Source organism: Vidua macroura, chromosome 13 (genome assembly GCF_024509145.1).
Source record: "Vidua macroura isolate BioBank_ID:100142 chromosome 13, ASM2450914v1, whole genome shotgun sequence".
Classification (NCBI taxonomy): Eukaryota; Metazoa; Chordata; class Aves; order Passeriformes; family Viduidae; genus Vidua; species Vidua macroura.
Window position 1 is genome coordinate 4,197,720 of NC_071583.1, and position 20,514 is coordinate 4,218,233.

Consider the following 20,514-nt stretch of genomic DNA (forward strand, 5'->3'; position numbering starts at 1 on the left):
CTTTCAAGAGCTCTACTATTTGTCAGGGCAGTGAATTTTAGAGGTGCATCCATTGGCTTGGTAAAGAATATTATAATCTGGAGAACTTAGTCTGTATTAATTCAGATTGTTTCTATGCAAAGTACTGTTGAGAGTGTCTTGAATCCAGGGCAGGCCAAATATAGACTTATTTATTTTTGAGTCTCAACTTTCGTCCAAAAATCGTGCTGGAACCACAGGACCTGAAAGCTGTGCTCTATATGAATGAATGCAAAGTCTGTATGAGTGCACACAGCTGTGCCTCCAAGCTGTGACAAACCCTTAGCTTTGCGTTTTTTCCCCTTCATTTAAGGCCACTGCTTGGTCCATATGTATTTCAACCTCTCCCAAGTTGTCACACCTAGTTATATATGGCAGTAACACAGGTTTCTTGGGAGACACGGAGCTTTTCTGTGAATACAGGCGTTACACCCATCCCAGAACCTGAATCCTGCTTCACATAATACACACTTGGTCCATGGCTTTCTATTTTTCATCCCAGTGCTCTGGAGCATCTCTTGCTATTGTTGGAAATTGTGCAGTTCTGCTTGGCCTTACTAAACTGTTTTCTTTCCCTGCTCTCCTCCCCAGCCTCTTCCCTCTGTCCTATTTGTTGTGGGTTTTTTCCCACCTAGCTTTTTTCACCTCAGCTATTTCAGATGGCAGCGAGGAAGAGAGCAGGTGTAGGAAACTCAGGGCAGGAGCTTGAGATGGAAATGGGGGGAGCTGGAACACCAATAAACAGCAGAGAACAGGGAGCAGACAAGCAACATGGGGAGAAATAGAGGGAAAAGTGAGGAGGAAAGGATGGAGGCAGAGGGCAAGGAGGGAAGGAGTCCAGAGAGTCCATGTGACAGTGAAGCAGAGGGATGCTCTGTGCCTTGGGGGGGACACCAGCTCTGCCACCTCTTCCCGTGCTTGGGCATCCCACTGACTGCAGGGACAAGGGCAGAAAGGAGGTGACTTCTGGCAGAGCTGGTGATAGCAGGGACATGCATTTAAATAGGGAAAAAGTTTATTTGCTTTTTCTCGCAGGAGATGCTAAGTGATTTTTGCAGTTTGAGTGGAGTGGCATTATTGTACTTAGCTCTGCATTTATTAAATAAATTTGTTCTCCAACTCAAGTGTTAAGTGTGTATTATGAAACCTCGGAGCCAATCTTAGTGGTTGCAGTGTGCAAATATTTTTAAAATTATGTAATTAAACAGGGATTGGGCTGCAATGTCCACTGAAGTGATTTATTAATTGAATGGTTTGATTAAATTTAATGTTATTTTAGTTTATACAGAAAGGGTTGGTATCTATTTCACAGACAGGGACATCTTGTGGGGCTGTCAGTGATGGTTCAGAGGTCCTTAGGAGGAATCTTTAGCACCCAATTAAATATTAACCAAGAAGATGTGACTTGTTCTTTCTCTGTCCCTGAAACTGTGTTTTGACATCTAAGGCTGGTGATAAAAATTTGCTGGGCAGAATCACTTGCAATGCACTCTATTTATCACTAGATTATTTCCAAATTAATCACGCTAAAAATCTCTCCATTGTAATTGTGCTGGGGCTCAGCGCTGTACGATGTGTGTAAATAAAAAAATGCCCTTTTAATTCCATGTTAACTGTGTCTTGCTGCTGTTGCAGCCAAACTGTATCTGTTTCGGTGGAATGTCATTTTAAAGGTATTGTGGTTACTGAGCGGCAGCTGTGATTGAAAAGTATGTAAACTAATCTTTAGTTGCTCATGTCATTTTTATATTCTTATGTCAGAACACAAGAAAGCTGCTTTAAATTTGTCTTTCACTGTGTATTAATTTTCAAGTCTAATTTTTCTTGGGTTAAAGCATATACTGCATTCTCTGCTACACATTACCATTCGGTGCCAAAGTAAATGGCTACTTGTGAAAAAGTACAAAATTAGTTCCTGCTTGATTACTCTAAAATACATATTTATTTTCCTAGGGAGAGTTTTTATTGCCGGTGTATAAAGGACAATTGTCCTGTATGGTATCGGTGACTTAAAAGGCAAAATAATCAAGCACCATATATTTATTACAGTGAAGAGCAGAGCTGTGCATTGCTTTCCCAAAAACAAAAAGGAAGGTACAAGGGGTTTTGGTTCTTTTTTTCTCCTTTTTCTTCTGGGCTTACACTATGTTCTGTTGTTCTGCTCTTTTAAATCCAGACCATTCGAAATGAAATCCTCAGCTAATATGTCTGCATAAGAACTTCTTTGTCTCTCAATGCCCAACCATTGAAAATTAAATGTGTTTGCGGATAAGTATTTATTCATACCATACCTCACACCTGATCTTGTGTCAGTATGACATCATCTTTGCCACAAAGACTTCTGGTGGTTTAAAAATGTTCCGTTGTGAAATAAGTGGGAGAGGTAGAAAAGGGGCAAGGAAGGCAACAAAAATAAACTGCTAGTGGGATTTGATGTTTTGCCAATTAAAAACAAAATATAAAAAATCATGTTCTGAGGTCCACATGCTGCCTTTGATCCATACACAGGACTTCCATTTGTGCCGGTGGCTGTTCAGCCTGCGGAGGGAAGGCTGTACATGACTTAATTTGTATGTTGTGGGAAGTACATTTTCCTAGCATGTGGTCTAGCTTACTTGAAGAATCTGAAATGCGTTATAAATGTAAATGCTGTGTTTAAGTAAAACTTCATTATGTTTTGGTGGTTTCCAAAAATGCACAGGATTTGACCTTAAAGTGTTATTTCAAGGTGTTATGATGTATGAGCTAGACTTTGTAGTCTTCTAAATTAAATCTTTGAACATGTTATTATTGTATTTTGGCATCGGCAAGATGTAGTTCTCAGCTATTTTTTGTCACAGCCTTCATTTTTCTAACAAGAGTAACGAGACAGGGCCAGATTCTTCTGTAAGAGGCGTGTGCAGGATGGGGATTACCCTGCATTCACCGTGGTGTAACCAAGCATGGGTCTGCCCTTTGCATCCAAGTCCAAGTGCACGGCGACTCCTCGCCCGTGGCTGCCATCAGCACAGCCACCACCCACCACCACTGCCTGTGACCATCACACGGCCCCACGTAGGACGTGGTGAAGGGTTTAGCATTTGGATCCAAATCTGGTTCATATATAAAAGGAGTTGTGTTTCTGTTTGGAAAATATGAGCCCCTTTCACGTAGCCCAGGTGTGGATTAGCTCTCTAAACCATTTTCCCATTCCCGTGTTTGTGGGAGACTGTTTTCAATTCTTACAAAGAGGCTGTACAAGTCCAGCCATACAACCAACAGAAGCAATCCAAAAGTGGATTAAAAAAAAAAAATTAACAAAGTGTTTGTGATCTCAGCTTGGTAGTCTGGATGAGGGAGCAGACATAACCGCTATACGTATGCTTATTTCCAAAGAAAATAACTGCAAAACATTTCCACCTATGCCATGAGTGCTCAGGGCTTGTATTTCTCCTGCTCTGTGTAACAGCCATCTGTTCGTGTTACGGCAGGGCCGTGGGGCACCGTCCCCGCCGTGCCGCGTCCCCCGGGCAGCACCAGGCACGGGGAGTGTGCCAGCCAGACACGGGGAGAGGCAGGGCTTGGGCCGGGGTATGTTGTTTCAGAAAAGTCGATTAAGAAGAAGAGCTCTGAGTCAGCCCCGGGGCCGTGGCCGTCGGTCGGTGGAGCGCCAGAGAGAGACCGTCTTTGTAGTGTTGTTTTTGGTACCGGTTTCACGTTGCGCACTCCTGGTATGAATCACGATGGTTACAGGGGTGATTTTCCCTCAAGAAAACAATCCCTCCCCCAAACAATCGTGGAGCCACCCTTTTGGACACTTTGCATGTATGGCTTTCTGTCTGTCTGTCCTGAGGTGGTCTTCCACTTCAGGCTTGGGGTGGGAAGGGAGAGCAGCGCTCAACCAAAGCACGGCAGAGGCTCGTCCTCCCTCTGTGGCCAGGAGTTTCCCATTTTCCTCCTTCATGAGCAGGCTGGCTTCTGGATGGGGGAGGCCTGAAAAATTCGTGCAAATATTCAAAATAAAAGACACATAGGATACCCCGCTTTCCCTCTGTCACTCCTTCCCTGCATCCCAAATAGGGTAATGCTTAGAAATGCATCCAACCCCGAGTTCAAAACGGATTGCTTACCCGTGTTTCTTGCACAGCTAATTTTGCTGGCATGTTATTATTCACCCTCTGCTATTTTCAAACTGTGACACAAAACTAGAGAGAGGAAGAGATTGAAATTTTGACCGGTACGTTATCCTGATACCTGAGATGCTGTGTTGATATGAGAGTATCTTTACCACAAGGACTTTCTTGGTGGTTTTAGAGATCCCAGTGTGAATAAGTAGAAAAAAGCAGAACTAATAGCTAAAGAAGCAAAAATATTTTTTTCTTAAAGAAATTGATTAACATGCAAATATGTACTGTATGCATATTAAATATCTTTTCAAAATGTGATGGGCAGGAAGCATAAGTGATGCCATTTGGTTTTGTGGCATCAGTGTGGGTTGATTAAGGGGGTGGGGATAAATTTTGGGGATTATTGATATAGCATGAGTAGAGCCAGATGGTTGTATTACACATCTTTTGTGTTCTTGTTTGCTTCTTAAAGCAGTTGCAGAATTTTGCCCTGGGCAAAATTTACTCTTTGCTCGTATGTTCCCCTGTGAATTTACTTTTGACAAAGTAGTTCACAAAGAGGGGAAACGCTGTGCCCGCAAACCTATCTCTTCCCTTCACGTTTGTGAAGCCAACAGCCCCCTACTTCAGAAATATTTTGTAACTTGTGAAATAAATTAGCAGTAGGTGCAAGTTCAGAGTGTGTGTGTGTTTGGTATTGCTCCCCCTCGGTGTGCGGTATTGATTTACAGAGAATGCCATTTTTTAGATTTTCCTTGCGGTGTTGTGAAGAAGAAACTGTGGAAATGGCAACCAGTTCAGTTTAATGCACTACTTATGTAGAGTTCTTCCATTAAAGAAATGTTGTCTTAAAGATTAATGAGCTAATTTTTCCACTACTCCTTTTTTATTTTAAGTTTTGAGATTGTGGCATACCTGATTCATGTGATCAAAAACACATACTTTGTGGTATTCAGGTTGAGTGGGAGAAGGTTGTGCTAGGTAGGTGTTTGTGACATTTGTTGGAACTGCTTATCACCGGAACCACCAAAATTTACATGTGTTTGTTATTTCCCTTTGAAAGCAATTTTTTATTTCCCATAAAAAGATGGGTTTTTGTAAAGGCTTTGTAAGAAAGAATTTATGTCTTTCTTGTGCCTCGCACCAGTTTTTGTGGGTGTTGTTACTCCATTGACTTGGATGAGGTTACTCCCAGCTTGCAGTGCTGTAGGCTCCTGGATGATGAGTTCCCTCTACATCTGGCAATTATAGTGGAAACAGTCCTACGTGTAAACATGTTTTGTCTTCTGCCTGTGTCCCTGTGTGAAATGTCTGTTTGCAGAAGGTGAGGAGACTCACCTTGCTCGTGGTGGTGGGACTTTTATTGGAGACCAATTCATGCTGACACTGATTCTGTGGCCCCATGTCTTCATCCCCTCTCCACACAAAGCCGAGCCCCATGTTTTGCCCAGACTGGGAGCAGCAGCTTTGGGCCCATTTTTTAGAACCAGTACTTGATGTGGAAATGGGGATGGGCAGCTCTAAGCCCATTGAAATCTCTGAGTAGTCCAGTCACAAGTCTGAGACCGGAGCAACTTACTCCTCATAATGCTGCCATTGTGCTCATCCAATCTGATCAGTTCTGCAAATGTTTTAGTAAGTCTATCTTACAACACTATAAGAAGATAATCAGCTGCCTTAGAAGGTCCCCATCTGGAGTATAGAGTTCTTTTACTGAAAGATGTTTTGCCTTTCCGAGATAGCTCTCGCATTTCATCATCTGTTGTGCAGAGATGAAGTGCATATGAAAAGTCAGTGACTCTGAATCCATCTGTTGTTATTATTTTCCACTGATAATTGGCTTGAACAATGAAATGTCTGTGTCTGTAGCCTTTGAAACTGTACACCCTGTTTATTTTCTGGAGGTCTTGCTCCACTCTCCCCCCCTGCTTTTTTTTGCCTTCTTTTTTTTTTTTTTTTTGTTTATTTTATTTTGGGTTTTTTTTTTTTTTTTTTTTTGTTTCATTTTTCTCTCAAGCTCATAACTAGTGGAGCTTGTATGAAGATGACATCTTTGACTCTGTGCATCAGTATGTGTCACTCACTATCTAAAGCTTGCCTGCCAATTTTTGTCAGGGTCCTGTGTCTGCTGTGTGAGTGTAGAGCAGGCTTACAGCAGGAAGAGTGGCAGATCCAGAGTTCATAGATATCTTACCTGAAATGTACTATTTATATCACTTTCTCTATTAAAATATTAATTTAGAGACCAGTATCTAATACCTATGGAATTAGATACTACCTGTAATCATGTAATATATTCAGTTGCATCCAGTTTTGCACAATGCAGGGTATTAATATTGGATTCCACTAACAGCAGTTCCATTAGCTTGCTCAACCAGTATGAGATATATATGAGCAGGGAGGCATAACTACCAGCCAGAACTGCCAAAACAGTCATTAGAAGGTCCATTGGGATGGACAAAGGCTTTTACACAGTGATATACTGATTAAATTTTGTTCTATGGTTTATTTGCATCAAGGTTAGATCAGTATCATCTATGTGAACCATACTATCTGACGCCTTATTTGGAAGGTCATTTCAATGCAAAAATGGTGAACCACACAGGGGCTCTACAATTTCTCGCGGGATTCTTTCTTGGAGGATTTTTATCCTGTTAGGCTTGACTAGCTCACGTTATCAATGTTTTTGTGCTTTAACCTGGTGAGTTTATCCAAGGAGGTGTAAAAACTCCCTCCATACCATACGAGTGCTCAGTGGAACTGAATGTGCTACATGCCTATTAAAACTGTGAGTTATATCCAGTGTCCTTTGAAATAATCTGTGACACATGCTTGAGAATCCAGTAAATGTGTGTTGCATCTTGAAAGGCTGAATTTTCCTGTGCCTGCCTGTGTGTAAGTGCTCTTTCAGAATGAAATTTCGGGGCCGGACGCAGTCGTGTTGTCCGCGTTACGCTGTAGTCTGGAGCACCAGGGAGTAAGGCAGAGGAGTATAATCTTATTTGTGTTTCAATGGCAATCATTTAATACTGCAAGTTATTAAAAAATAATTAAATTACCAAAACCAACATGTAGCTAGGACTTACAATAAAAGGTCAATGTGATTTGACTCCTTAAGTTAGGAAGGGACACTGGTGAATTCCAATTGCTTTAAAATCGTGCTGCTTCATTCTATTTCTGGACTGGAAGGATAAACGAGACTGAAAAATAATTTATTTCTCTAGAAGGAAGAGTAAATCACAGTATATAATTATGTATATTCAATTATAATAATAAATGTTTAGATATGTTTGGTGGTTATCACAGTCTCTAATTTAGTTGGTTTTTGAAGTAAATATAGTTTGGAGGGCTTGTTTCATGAGAGCAGTATTTTGAAAATAATGTTTTTAAGGAACACTTCAGAAGTTTCTTCCTTTTTCACAAATAAACTAGTAAATAGGTGTGCATTATGTGGTGATTCATAACAGCTAAAATAGGTCTGTGTCTGGAATGTCTTTTATATAGTAAACAAAACAGGGACAGTAAGAGCAAATCCAGATTTAATCTATCAACTCAACCAAAAGTCTCTGTATTAATTTTAAATCCTTGTTAAGAAAAGGCCGGGCCAGGAATATATTGGATTTCAGTACAGCTAATGAAAATTAATTTTACAGGTGGTGTTTGGTTGTGTTTCTTCTGCTGTGGTGAGATGGGTGGCTGAGCCAAAGTGGGCACAGCACACGATTCAGCTCTGTGCCAGAGCAATGCTTAGATTAGGAATGAGCGTTTGGCGGGGAGTTGTTGGTGCTGTTGTTATTTACTATCAGAGAAGCAGAGCGTTTAGCGCTATGATTTGATTTGATTTTGCAGCTCCTATCCCCTTAAACAAGCTGTGTAGCTTGTCAGAGATCAGGACAGGTAGAATGCACAGCAGGCGTCTGATTTGAGCCAGTTACTCATTTGCTGAGTGTTTGTGTTTATGCAAAGGGGCCTCTTCCTGCATATTTAATCTAGAGTAAGGCAGTGGCTTTTGTTGTGTTTAGACCACATACCTTCAGTCCTTCCTTACACTGCAGCCAGTGTTGAAGCACAGAAAGGCTTGATAGTCAAAAGTGCTTTAGTGTTTTCAAACTCTCAACTTTCTGCAGTTGGTTGGGAATTACTGTACAGCTCTAAGCCTTTTTCTTCCTCCTTAATGGGTAAGTTTGCACTCGGTAGAATAAGATACTTTTTTTCTGTTCCATTTTATAAATGCACAAAATATTTGTTTGTAGTTGTCCAAACCTCCTTGCACAAAACTGGTCTGGTGAGGGAGTTTGTTGCAGGGAATTAGATCAAGAATACAGGTGTTCCTGGCATATACTTCTGAATCAAGTATTAAATGCCATATTGCAATAGGCAGGTATTTGTGGGGCAGGGAAGTGGGGGGGGGGGAATGAGTTTGGTGTTATTATTCTTTGTACTAACAAATCCTGTTTTGTAACTGTCCTGAAGATAATGCTTCCATTGTTAGCTAAAAGCTTTCAAACAGTGAGCAACGCAGAACTGCAAAAGAAGCAGCAAAAAAAAAAAAAAAAAAACCAAAAAAAAACAAGAAACCATGGAGGAGGAGGGGGGGAGGAAAAAAAAAAAAGCAACCCTCTGGTCTTTATTGTTTCCTTTGCAAGGGTCCTCACTCGAATGTCTGCGCTGTAATAGGGAGGTTTTTCTTATGTGGAAATTGAATCGTCTCTTCATTGATATTAATAGCACACTAGAGATGTTAGCCATGATGCAGAGTACCAGAGCTGTGGAGTAGGAAACCTGATATTGCAGGGGGGAAAAAAATGACAGTCCTATTGCTCCTCAGTGTGGGAGACATCCCTCCCCGAGAGCAGAGTTTGCATAATGGCATCCTGCCTCAACTATTTACTTATAGGTATTTTAATCTCGGGCTCTTTCTTTTAGTACAGGCGTAATTACTGCCGCTCGCTCCTGCACTTATTAACTGCGCAGCTCGGTTTCTGATTCCGTCTGGACAAATTAGTTTTAAAAATGACTTTGGAGAGAATCCGTGTGGCGTGCCTGCACAATGTACACAGCGTATACGTAATGTGTGCTGGGCTGGGAGAGCGCCGGGGTCCGACGGGAGGGAATTGGCATCAAAAATTAAAGAAAAGACGACAAAGGGCATGTCTTGGAGGCTGAGGGTTGAAGCACAGACAGCGCTTGGAGAAATGTGGAAAATGTGCGGCGAGGCCAGAAGTAGTAGTTTTGGTTCCCAATTAACTATTTCCTTCGTTTGAGTAACTCCTCTCAAACAGAAGAGTGTGCTGTTCCACCACATGTTGGAAAGTGTGAGAATCTGAATAAAATTTCATCAACCTTATTAAAATATGTAGGGACTTTGGTCTTCTTGGGTACGAATCAGCCTACAGACTCAGAGGCATTTATTAACAATAAGACTGCTGAGGTTTTTTAATAACAAAATTACAAATACCGTGTCTAATTGTAAGTGTATTACTTTTATGCACCAGTTAAAAAAAAAAAAAAAAACAAAAAACTTTTTATGAGGAAAAGTACCTCAGTCAAAGCACCTCGTGTGATTAGTGCTATTGTATTCTTAAATTTTGATTGATAGAGATAATAGTTTTCACTTAAAAATACAGACAGGTACTTTAACTTTCCATGACAATAGCTATTTGCATTTCTTTTATCTTTTTGTTTAACATTTGTGGGGGTTGGGACGGATTTGATTATTAACTCTTATTGCACACCGAGGTAAATGCTAAAACAAAGCTTTTGTTAAAGCTTCAAAAGGTAAAACAGCAAATATTGTTTTTAGGCTTCAATATTTAAAGGCTGTTAAAGGATACCTCGAAAATATTTTCACATGACCACGACCAGGAGTGTCACTCGCCTGCCAGGTAAGGGACGGGACAGGGGCGGCGGGGGCGGGGGGGCTGCGGCGGGGAAGTGTCCCCGAGCAGCGCCGGGGTCACGGCACCAGGAGGGGCGATGTGTCCCCGTGCCCGTGTGTGTGTGTGTGTGTGTGTGTGTGCGGAAAGTGGCGCTGGGGACAGCGCCAGCCTTGCCCGGGGCCCCGCGGTGGGACTGGCCCCGGTGCCCGCAGCCGCGGCGGTGCCGCCGCTGGGCACGGGCATCCTCCGCCGGCTGCCGCCCGGAGAGGTCAAGCTTCGGGAGGAGAGTTGTAGCATAGGCATAAAATGGTTAAGGCTGGTACTGAGGCACGGGGAGTTATTTTAAGAAACGGGGAAGATCTGGCGATAGGAGCCAGGCGGCGGCGTTTGATGGCTGGCTCTGGCTCCGGGAGATGGTGGCCCCTGGCTGGGGGAGGTGGGATCTGGCCGAGGGAGAGGGGTCTGGCTCGGGGATGGCCTCTCCTCACCTGGCAGCCTGGGTGGCTCCCGGGAGCGCGTTCCCTTCACCTGGGATGGATTCGGTGAGGGCCAGCGCTGTCACACGTGAGAGGCAAACAAGCAATCCATCAGTCAGAGATGCAGGACTGAGCGATCGCGGTGCAGATCCCGTGTTGGAAGCGAGCTGTTCCCAACTTGCCTGCGAACTGCACCCGTGTGTTCCCTGCAAGAGCTGTTAAAAAGCGGGGGAGGAACGGATCGTGATTAGTTTTGTAGATTTGGCTTACACCGAGTTTTTCTTTTCCAAGGTTACGGTGGACTTGAAAGGTAATATTATTTTGAAAGAGCGAATGTGCTGTGCATAGCTTTGTCCTCGTGCTGTTATTTATTTTTATTTTATTTTATTTCTGTTTGGAATAAATAATAAGCACCAGCCAGAGATTCTGAACAGCCTGCTAATGACTGAAAAGGAAAATACAGTATGATTTGCTCCCTCCTTCCACTGAGAAGCAGCAAGGTAGTGAGCATTGATATCCCTGTGTTTTGGCCTGTACCAAATCCACTTCCCCCTCTTCAAAGAGAGGTGGAAGAAGTGCACTTAGTCTCTCACAGTTTCACTGTTCACCTGCATTTCACTTTCTGAGGAGGTGGTAAGGACTCCTGGTATAAAAAGTCTCCTGTGCCATGCCTCCTGACATTTTATATATGCTGCACAATAAAAAGTGGCCAGCTTGACAGTGGTCAGAAAAAAAAAAATCTCTCCCAGATTATTTGAAGTATTTAGTTTCATATATAATTTTTTTTTTTCAGGTTGCTAGATAGCTCTTTAAAAATAAAATGAGTACAACAAAGCTGAAGAGACAACTACTGACCGTCCTTAAAACAGTTCTGCACATGATTTGTGTTAGTGCAAGTAACCCAGTTGAGTGTACTGGGTGAGGAAATAACCTGTGTGCAGGATTGGCCCATGAGTGCTTGGTGCCAGATGTTTTCTCCTCAATCAGTGTACATTCTGTATTTTCAGAATCGGCAAAGTACCAAATAAAAAATATTTTTGTTTTTCTCTTACAAATATGCAGTTGATAAAATCACAGATTGTGTCTTGTCCTGCATAGGACAAGAAAATAATGATTATAATAATAGGACATATTATAAATAGTACTTATTTAATATTTCAGCCTGTGTGCAGTTGAATGTGACTCAGGGACTTTTGAGGGGAAAGAACAGCTGTATTAGGTGGTTACAGTTCACTTTATTTAGAAGAAATTACTGCACTGAAGTGCTTATTTTGGTGATCAGGTTTTGGTATTTTAAAACTTTCAGGAAGCTTTTTAGTAAATATTTTAATCAGACACATTAAATATATTTCAGCTGGTCTTACATAAGAAAAATAAATCAAAATATATTTTCAAACCCATCATTTTTCTTCTGCTATCAGGTGCATGTGTCAGTTTTATCCTTTTATATATATATTTTTTTTAAGTGTGCTTTCTAGGTAGTGAAGGGGAGATTCCTTTGCTGCTTTAGGTTTCCTGTAATAAATAGTAGGCTTCTGAGGGCTGGGACACTGACAAAAAAATGTACATGCGTAATTCTGAGCAGAGGAGCAGCTCAACTGGTGTTCTACTTTCCTGTGTAAAATTACTCAGAGCCAGTTTGTGTGGGATCAAGGTCCTTGTTAATCTATTTTTGGCTATACCCAAGGCTGCTCTCATTTAGATATTAGTAAAAATGTTAGAGTTTCAAGTAGACTTTCATTCTGCAATGGTCTCTGTTTCTGAGTACTCTCTGTATTATTGGTTAAATTTGGCTTTGCAGTGATCCCTTGGAGTTAGGGCTCCATCCTGCAGCCTCCCTGGAATGACCTCGCTGCCCTGGAGGAGGAGATCACTAAATTGAATAAATGTTGTGGGATCAGAAGAGTTACAAGGTCCAGCCCAACAGCAGGTGTAGTGGCAAAGCTTCTGATCTTTGCCTGGTCCCTTGGTACCAGGGAAATAGGTAGGGCCTGATCCAGGACAAGGGTGGGCCTTTCTGTTGGAAGAGGTTATGGCGCTGGCTCGGGTTGAGATGATGTCTTTCCAAAATCCTGCCCAAACACTGTTTTGAAAAGTATCTTAATATCCAAGGATTTCAAACTCTGTTGCAATTACCTATCTCGCTACTGGGTAAACTGAGGCGCGTAATGAATGGCCCTGACATTTTCAGGACAGTCTGGTAAAATCTGTTCAGGGCACAGAGTTTTGCATAGACTCTTCCTCATGTGTGGGATCAGTTGAGCCTTGGAGGTGGCACTGAGGGTGCGTTGAGACCTTCTCTCTGCTCATCAGGCAGCAGGACCACTGCTGCTTGCTTGCAAAGTGGATTTTTGTTTGTGGTTTGGTTTCTATTTTAATCATCTCCTTGGGGGGAAAATATGAGTGTAGCGAAATGTCTTGCTTTGGTAGGATGGGATTTTTTTCTTTGTTTGCTCCACACACACACTTACAGTGTTGATGGTACTTTGTGTTTATCTTAAAGACAGCATGATGGAAGGAATGTGTGTTGCCTACATCAATTCGCTCACCCATATAAACAGTTTCAGGAGGAAAGTCTGTATTTGTGTTTCTATGTTTTGAGATACTCAACTTTTAGACTATTAATGAGAAATTTTCACAGGTGGGAACAGCTGTTTCTGCTGCTCATTTTAACTTTAATGGTGCATTTTCAATATTTTTGAAAGCCAGGTAACATATAGCAGGAGTTTGATAATCAGAAATTAAAGGATTTCAATCAGGGAGTAATTTGTGAGGAGAGCTGACTCCTCCTCAGCCCCCTGTAGACCCTGTTGGTCTCCCACCAGCTGATTGTTGAACCAGATTTCATTGGAGTGTGGTTCATGTGAGACAAATGTGTTTAGAAAATGATACCTGCCTTTTTCAGCACTGCCCAAAGAGATACTGAATGCACTTTTTATGCAAACATGTTATTTTCAGCAGCTTCCTTAAAAAGTACATTTTAAGATGGTTCATTTGCTATCGTGAAGACTCAGGGTAGAAATGAAGCCTGCTTGCCAAAATACTGCCAAAATAAGGATCTGACTGCCAAATACCCAGAAAATTTATAAAACAGATAAATATGAAAAGAGGTTTAAAGTGTCAAACCCAAGATAACCCCTGCAGCAAAGCAGGATAAAAGCCTTTATTGTTGCTAATCTAAGAGCACATCACATGTCGGAGGTCATGTATTTTACATAAAAGATGTATTGTTTTACATGCTCTCAGGAAGGTGAGCCCTGACCTATTATGATGGAGTAGTGTTATGTCCTTTACAGTGCAGAATCAGGAATATCTTATATGTGTACCTCAGCAAGGAACACAGGCTTCCTATACAGCAAACATGCTCAAATTTTGGCCCCTGATGTTCTGGTACTGGCATTACAGGAACTGTGAAGAGCTTCTCACACAAAACATAAAAATGAAATAAAGTGCCAGTGAGCAACAGATAAAACCAATATTGATTTCATATCAAGGGAACCTTTTTTCTCCCAGCTAAAAATAATCAGGTTTCAACGGTAAAGAAGTAATGCCTCATTCTCATTGTGAAAACAGTTTTCCTTCCAAAATAAATGGTGAATGAGTTCATATTCTTTTGAGTGAACTTAGTGAAGATTCTGATTTTTTTTTCCCAGAGGTTGGTATTTTACTGCTCCAGTAAAAAGCTTCACCTAGTGATGTAAATAGCACAGCTTACCATTTGGTGAGTTTCACAAACACCCCCAAAACTCCACATCACTGTGTGAATTTTATGAAATGGAGTTTCACGTAGCTCTGTCTTACACATCCACATGTCACTGACTTTCCGTTTCGTATGAAGTCATCAGTGTCACCAAATGATCACATATTTCTTTCTGTCTATATTAGATAGTACTCTGTACCTCTGCAGCAGAAGATCAGCATTTCAGTGAAATTATGTTATAATTTTACTCTGTTAAGGTATTTGGTCAATTGATGTGGAATTAATTCTGAATGCTGTTAGTGGTTTGAGTTAGTAACTTGATCTAAATTAATAAACAAATGTTTTTCTTTTCTCTTGTACCATATGTTGATCCCAATTACATGAACAGAAAGTGGCAGATTGTCATGTTTCTTAAAAGATTACATACTCTTTTGCATAAGAGAGAGTACACAAGATGCAGTAATATACAGGGTAAAAAAAAACCTACACGTGCTGTTTTCTCCCTCCTACTTTTTATAAAGATACACTTTAATTATTCCTCCTTTTAATACCCACTGCTCTCACCACCTTGGCGTGCTCTTGGTAATGCTTAATGAGAAGATATCCCAAGACAGTAAACAACTTTCTGAATTAGGAAGATGCAGCTAGTTCTAAAATCTCATCTAGGACTGTGTCTCTATGGAAAAGGATGAGAAAAAAGAAAGGATCCAGAAGATAAAATAGCAGCGGTTACAAATGGTCTTAAAATGCCTTAAGTAAGGAGAATCCATGCAGACAATAGTCAGATTTCTGAAACAAAGAACTGAACTCATTTATTATTCAAACTGAAAATAGATTGATAGACATCAAGATTAAGAAAGTTTATGTTAGAGAACAAAGATGTCTCATCTCCATGGGGTTTTTTGCTTGTCTTTTTCTTCTCCCAAAGACCAAGTTGTTTGTGCTGAACTGAAGAACCTCACACTTGCTGGTACTGATAAGCAGCAGTCCTGTGACTTGATTGTTTTTATTAACTCTCTCTGAAAGTCATTCACCATTAAACACGATTAGATTCATTTGTTGCTTTATTTATGTTTGTACTTGCAAATGTGGTGCCAATGAAAATGCTTTGGGCGTTGCTGCTGACACTGACCCAGAGTCACGTGTGTTACCTCCTTTCTCTGCAGGGTAAGAAGAGTGACCTTTTTGGGTGGCTGTAACTGAAGATTGCTTTACAGGAGCAACTGAAGAAGGTAAATACAAATATACTGTCTTCCACACTATTTTTGAAGTATGTCTGAACAAAGGATTTGATCCTGCAAACCCTAGGACCGTACCTTAGCTGCACAAGTAAAGGCTTTTCTGGCAACATGGATAAAGTTTGCAGCATTGGGCTTGGAGCTTTTGGAGTACATGCTGTGCCTTAAAAATCCATATTTTGCCTGGGAAGCCACTGGTTTAGGTGTTCAGTTGCATTTGAGGAGCAAGGCCAAAAAGATGCACTTTTTGTCTTTCAGCCATGTTCTGAGAAGGCTGTTTGGTAACTGGGCAGAGCCTGTGTGGGAATGGGAAGACCCTGCTCTGGCTGCTCTTTGTGGCAGCTCCTTGGTCCATGGCTGCTGGGCTGGGAGATGCAGTGGCACAGCCTGTGGCAAGGTCCCCTTACTGAGGCAAATCCCTGGAGAGTGGTCAAATCAACCTCAGTGCTACTTCATCCCAGGCTGAGACACTCTGGGTTTCCAGCAGCACGTCGAGCAGAGCAGGAGAGCAAAATTTAGCTGTTAATTTGATTGCTTATTATCACTGCAAAAGTTAAAACACATGCTTTTTAGTCTTTGGAGCACAGCAAAAAGGAAAGAAATATCACTCTCTGCAAAATGATTTTTATTTAAAGCAGCATGAAAGTCCTTTGCTTCTAAATTAACTCCTTGCCTCTCTTCTGGTCCAAAGTTTCAAGTTGGGAAGGAATATTAACATCACAAAAGTGGTGATTCACAAAATTAACTTGCAGAGGAGAAGAGTAACGCAGATCAGTGTTTGGTACTGAAGGGTGTCATCTGACTGAGGTTCATATGGCTGCTTTATAATCACCTTCTTTCAGAAATTAATAGTCGGTTAAGCACCATAGCAACAAGCAACACTGATGTAAGCGCTGAGCAGTGGCTGCTGTTCACTGTGATGTCAGTGCTCGTTAGTGCTGTTCTCTTGACCTTGTTTGAATATAAAATGGTGATTTCATTTTAAACTTAGAATTTTACAGAATGACTAAATGCATTGGAGTGAATTAGAGCTATTTTTATTTTTAATTTTATTAAAATGTACTTGAAGGGGGAAAAAATGTCCCTGTTCTCTTCTGTTTTAAATTAAAATAGATCTGAGGACGATCTGGGATTTTTTTTTTTTTTTTCAGTTCTTTGTTGCCAAAAATATCTATTTAGTTAGGATGAAATTCATGAAGTTCAAGTGAATATTGCAATCCTTGGCCATGCCAGTGGTGTATGTCAGCTATATGATATATCCCTCTCTTCAAGATTTGAATCTTACTGGTTTGTTTTTTTATGGTGGAGCCCATGAAGTATTAGATGTATTTCAGCTACTGGAGAAGAAGCAGATCCTGCAGTTTAAGGAGCTAGTGCTTCCTTGCTCTGCAGTGTTGTTCCTCCTTTGAGTTTTTGTGAAGAAGGGAAGAATTTGAAGTCCCAGGTGCATCAGAGGGCCTCGTAATTAATGGGTTTCTTGTTCCCGGCTCATGTGTGGCTGTGTCCTATGTGACCTAGGAAAATTTGGAATTTTGGTGGTATTAAATGCAGGACAGTACCTTTAGACTCCCTGAAGCTTGTAGGCTGTGTCTCCAAAAGCAGATCTATTTTGTACTACTACCATCAGTGCACTACTCAGGTGCACATCCCCTCTGTCACTCATCCTTCCGCAGAAAGCAATTTGGGTGATTCACTGGAAAAGACCATTAGATTTTTCGGCCTGATCTCCTGTGTATCATAGGTTATTGATTCTCACCTCTGAGCAGAGCTGGTAAGCAGAGTTCAGCCAAACTCTGTTTCCTAGAAGCTGATCCAGTCTCAGGGGGAAGACAGCGAGGACTGGAGAAGCATGGGGCAGCCGTGGTGTGTGTAGATGGACCTGTGTTGCAGGATATGTTATCAAACTGTTCAACAAATTTTAAAACTTAATGGAAAACAAGCTGTTCAACGTGTCCTTAACATCAGGATTGTTTCTCAAAGAAGGTTTGGCTCTGTCCTGCTTCTACTGCAGTGAGGGGTGCAGTTTTCAACATAAACCTATTTATTGCAGGATCAGTCTGTATTCTTGCAACATATTTCATAAAAAAAAAGCCATAATGAATGATATGTGGTCCAAGAAACTGGATGTCAAATTTAAACTGGGCGAGAATTGAAACCACTGAGATAATAAACCATGAGAATAGGAGATAGTAATGGAAATAGTGATAGAGTCCTAATTAGAGCAGTGCCACTGAAACAGGGAAGGTTAAGGGTTTGGTTGATTGAGTTTGAGCTCAATTGCTTGATAGCTTAATTTCAGGTGAAATCCCATCTCCTGAGTTAGCGGTTAAGCTGCTCAGAGCAGTTGCAGAGCAGGACTCTACTCCTTGAGGAGCAGCCGCGTGGCCCCGGGCGTCCCAGCCCTGCGCGCGAGCCTGGCCTGGGGCATGCGGGGTGGGAGGCAGCTCAGAGCTGGCAAAATAGATTTTTATTCTGCGTGGTTTGTTTGCTTTCTCTTTCTCTCTTTTTTTTTTTTTTTTTTTTCCCTGTGAGTTCCAAGGAGCTCTGAACTGAGCACAAATAACAGAAGAGATACAGCAAGAGTCTTTGATGGTTCAACCTTCAGAATTAAGATGTTTACATTGTCCTTTATTTAGCACTGTTAGGCATAATGCCTAATTATATGCCATTTTTTCCTCACAGTAAGAATTCAAAATGTTTGATTTGGGGAGAAGGGAGAGGAAATGTATTTTTACAGAATTATGGGCAGTAGTGTTAGTTTTCCAGGAGCAGTCATTTGTTTAAATGTAATAAAAGCATTTTCAATAATCAAAGAGCATTCAGTGAGCATTGTAAATCAGGGATAGCTTGCATGCTGAAAATTTGAAAAGTACAAAACATGCTACTAAAATTGTACATTATTGATAACAAAAGGCACGTGTAGACTTTTAAGATAGCAAAGATAGAATCCTTTAGAAAACCTTTAACTGCAAAAAAATCAACACAAAGGATTTAGCAAAGTTGCACTTAGTTTAAAATTTCAAATCTTAATGCTTGTCAGAGTTAAATGCTGATTAAATATTGATAATAAACCAGAAGCTGCCTGCTGAAACTCAGAGCTGAATGAGATGATCAACAGATAAATCTGTAGGTTTGAGCTATAACTTTCTTATATAGGTATATTTCCTCCTCCCTTCCCTTCAAGCCAGGAAAAAGGTCAGAAGGACTTTTTCTCCTAAGCTCAATACAAAAAATATTTTGTGCAATTGGTATATGTGGAAAAAAAAAAGTGGACCAAAAATATTACGTTTTCTCAACTTTGTTTTATCAGGAAGAGAAATGGTTCTCAAAACAGGTTGTCAAGTTGCTGTGCCATGTCTTTGCTGGCTGTTGCAGGCAAAAGTCAAAACCCTGAAACAAACTCTTTCGGACACATCTCTGCTTGTGAAAGGCTCGGCAGTGTGTGCAGTTTTTCCCCAGCACTCTTCCTTGCTGGTGACTTCCAGAAGGTGTGCTGGTGATGTCCTTAGTCCTATTTTATATACTGGCTTGGGTGACAGGAGTGTTTTGCACATCGGGCAGGGGGAAGTTGGTAGGATGATGTTTTCCTTATTGAATTTGGCATCTTGATTCTTCCTGCTACTGACCGAAAGGTCTTAAAGCATATTAGGGAGCAGAAACAGCTTCTGTCCCTAGAACATGTGCTGTGCAGCTACTTCTGAATATGGGTCCTGAATATGGGGTGCAGTCACAAGGAGTTCTGTGGCAGAGCAGACAACCTGGTTCTTGGACATGTTCTCCAGTGTTTTCTCTGCAGTGGGCCCAAATTACACTGGAAGCATTTTGCCTGAGCACTTGTGTCACCCTTAGCAGGAAACAGGGACTGGGAAGACTGACCCCATTGATCCCTGCTGCTCCCTTGCTGCTGGGGTGGTAGTCCTGTGGCTGGAGTGATCAGTGTCTGTCAGGCCCTATCTAGGACTGAATTTATTTACTTTTTCGATTATTGGGAGAAGTTGTAATATCTTAATTGTTAAGAACTTTGAGATACTGGGAGGTCCTAAGGTCACACCTTTTCTTAAGGTTCAAAGATTCAGTGTGGTGCAAAGTGTTTCTGTATTCATTAGTAATTACATTACTTGCATGTTTTGGGGTAAACCCTAAAAAGTCTGTGTGGGGGTCATTGGAAACATAAAGTGTTTGAAGACCTTACCTGTTTTAATGAAAAGTTCAGTCTAGACATATGTGAAGCTGTAACTTTTCTGAAGCAATTGGGTCAAGAAAATGTAGAAAATAGATTAAGACATTTTGGGATAATTTAAGAAGTATCTGAGCAAATCTCATTAACATGGCCCACTAGCTTGCTGTATTGAAGACTTCAAAGATCTGTCAGAGGAGTTCTTTCTGTACTATTGTCTGCCAGCATTAGCAATCTTGAGAGAACATGTTTCTTTTGTTTTCTTTTGGCCCATTTAGCTTTTCTTCTTTTTCATCTTCTTAATATTCCTTAATATCTTATAAATCTTCAAGTGGGCTGATAGAAAAATATGTTTCTCTGCTTTAAGATAGTCAGTAGCAGGTTTTGATCCTCTTATCTGATGCTTTTGGACCAAATCTTTCTGGTCTTCATGAAGACTGCTGAAGTGAGCAAGACTTGGCCAGTATTTTGCATAATCCCACAGCGTTTCTCCTGTTAGTACCATCACCCGTTCTGAATCCCTGAAGAACATGGAGCACAAGCTTGAGAGGTTCCTGCACACCTCCAGGTTAGCCTCATCTGCACCCACAGATCAGACAGGTGCAGGTATTGAAACAAATGCATATATTGAAAATGGCCCAACATGTAGAAGTTGTGACTGCAAATTAAGCAGCCAGAAAGGATGCACTGATGTTTGCCAGTACCAAGGAAACAGCTCATAATATACCATGTGATGCAGACTGTGCAATTTCTGGCCTGGTTCTTCAAAACCAAGCTGGATAATATGTCAGGATGTGCTGCATTTTTTCACAGCTTGGCTGAGGAAAGAATTGGGAATGGCAAAGGCAGGAACAAGCATCAGTATGTTATTCCAGAACCAGGGTATGACTTCCAATTCAGATAGCCTGAAGAGAGACCTC